This window comes from Sorex fumeus, unplaced genomic scaffold (assembly GCF_029834395.1).
Source record: "Sorex fumeus unplaced genomic scaffold, SorFum_2.1 ptg000146l, whole genome shotgun sequence".
In the NCBI taxonomy this organism is placed as follows: Eukaryota; Metazoa; Chordata; class Mammalia; order Eulipotyphla; family Soricidae; genus Sorex; species Sorex fumeus.
In genome coordinates, this window is record NW_026606203.1 from 3415088 (window position 1) to 3417767 (window position 2680).

At 41.8% G+C, this 2680-nt stretch overlaps 1 pseudogene; it reads right to left on the reverse strand.

The window, feature by feature from the left end:
* Positions 1-332: 332 nt before the first annotated feature.
* LOC130016107 (uncharacterized) lies at positions 333-431 on the reverse strand (annotated as a pseudogene).
* Between the last annotated feature and the right edge of the window lie 2249 nt (positions 432-2680).

Below are 2680 nucleotides of genomic sequence, written 5' to 3' on the forward strand. Positions count from 1 at the left end.
ATAACCTATAGCCTGAAGTCCATATGGTCTGATACTAGTATATCCACTCCAGCTTTGTGGACGTGTTCGTTTCTTTCTTGAAGAATTGTTTTCCAGCCTTTGACTTTGAGCCCATGGTTGCTTTGATTGTTCATAAGTGTTTCTTCAGGCAGCAGAATGTTGGGTTCAGTTTTATAATTCATCTTCCCATTCTGTGCCTCTGAATTGGCACATTTAGTCCATTGACATTGAGGAGATTGTTGTGATGGGGATTTGTGCTATCTTTATGTAGAATTTTTGTACTTGTGTGGATTGTCTTAGCTTAAAGTCGCCCTGTTAATTATTCTTGCAACAAAAACATGGATCACTTTACAAGTTTGCTTGTCATATCTGTGCAAGGACCATGCTAATCTCTGTATCGTTTCAATTTTAGTATATATGTTACCAAACATAGTATGAGTTAATTTTTCCATATTTTTCTCTTCTTATTACTTTGAGTGTTGTCCTTACTCAATCCTATGGCAAACAGTGATTCCAAATCAAGGAATATATTTCAAAGCAGCTTGAATAGATAGATTTAGAACTTTAATGTCCTAGAAAGAAAAGTATGGTTTTTACCATATTATCTTTTACCATACCCAAGGCATCAGTTTTACAAAATAATTCTTTTGGAAGATGGTATATGAGTCTTCTTTAATGCCCTTCCCTGAAACCTTCATTAAGACCATTAAACTAGAGCCTTTTGCTGTTCTCACCTCAGTCCCGTGTACATCTCCAGGAAAAGGTGGATGGTGTTGTCTGCAATTCGACCACCTTGAATGTAAGTAGGATTTTTCTCCTGAAGGAAGAGGTGAGGAGAATATTGATGATTTCATTCCACCTTATTACAAGTACAACTTGAATGGAAGGTGAGACTCATGAGGCTCCTGTAAAGGACAGAAAAAGGGGTCTCAGTGAAGTTTAATGGCCAACACACATTAACAACACAGATGACTCAAAGTAGCCTGTGTGCATCTTTGTGTATAGTGAGTTTCATATCTACTGAGAGTGATTCTCAGTCATGACACACAGGCAAAACAGCCCTGTATTTAAAAATCTAGTTCTCTAAGCAGAGTGGGGTCTCTGAGGTGATTGAAAAGTGTATAGTAATTTATTACTAAGCACATAAGTATTTTTCGATCTAAAATTAATTCCAAATATGTCTAAAACGACAGTCTCCTGACCCCGCACCTGGCTTTCCTCACCTGGGCCCCTTGGAGGGGGAGGGGTGAATTTCCCTCACTGCCCTGAGTAGAGCCCCGACAGCTGAAGACCTCTGCAACCAGCCATAGGTATGCTTAAGACCACTCTGCCCAAGCTTGAAGGAGACTCATGCATGAAGGAAGTGGAAGCAGAACCTGTGTAAACACACAAAAAATAAAAGGCTGGCGGTCAGGCCATTTCCCCACTCCATGGAGGTCGATGGCGATGGTCAGTAGATGGAAGGAAACGGGAGTCAGGCTGGTTGGTCGTGGAGCAGCAGGTTATTACATGGAAGAGATGTATGTCATAGAGTCCTCAGGAATCCTCAAGCACGTGCGGGCACTGAGATCCAGGATGATCCCCTTATATAGATCATAGAACCTCTAAAAGGGGCATTACAGTGATGTCATCAAAAGGAGTTACAGAAAGAACATTGAGGCAGCAAACCCTATATTGTTTCTTTACATCCACATTGTTTCCTTACATCAGCAGGCCAGTAGTAATACTGGCCTCAGGAAAGAAGATACAAAGCCAAACTGAAACCTTCCACAAGCACTTTCACAAGCTGCAACCACCTTGATTTGCATCCCAAAGACCAGCCTGGCTAGAGCTGGGAATCTACATCCCAAAGATCAGTCCTGGCTAGCACCTGATATCTGCAGATCTAAGACCAGCTAGGTTTCTGAAAGAAAAGGAAAACTGTATCAGTATACTGAAATCATTTACTGAAGGCAGTTTGAAGGGGAGAAAGCAGTTTCATCCAAGCTAGTCAGGACACACAGGAAAACAGCTTATAGGAGGTCTTTCTCCTCTCCTTGTCCAACCAACATATAAGCATATATAATATTAATCATTTTGTATGGACACAGTAAGAAATACTTTGAGCTTGTAGAATTGCTCTTCTAGGGCTATCTCGATCTCAGACTGCAGTGCTCAGGCAAGATATCTTTCCTATTCCTAGAAGCAGGGCCCTAGTGTTGTCGTTACTTTTGGATCATGCCATTATTTGCCTGTGATCAACCTCTTAACTTATAGTTAAGAATCGTGGCACCTTGGCCTGGCCCATCGCAATGCCAGGTTAGCACATAACTTACCAGCTTGCCCTGGTTCCATCCAGGCCCACGTTGGGACTCTGCCCTTGGGGTGCTAGGAAGTGAGGGCAACTGAGGCTTAAGTTGAGAGGGCAGAAGCCCAGGAGTGAATAATATTCAAAGCCAATCAATTCCTAACTTACAAAGCATATTAATTAATTGTCTTCCTGTATCTATACAAAAGGACATTGCATTAAGGTAAACTGCTCAAAAGACATAAGGAGAGGAGGAAGGCAATAACTTACAGTACAGCTTCAGTGTCTAAGAAGGATGAGACCTTACAAATTGGTTGGGGCAGAGAGCATAGAAGTGGTTACAGACAGACAAAGTAATGGAAGTTGTAAGGGACAGGCCCAAAATGGACCACC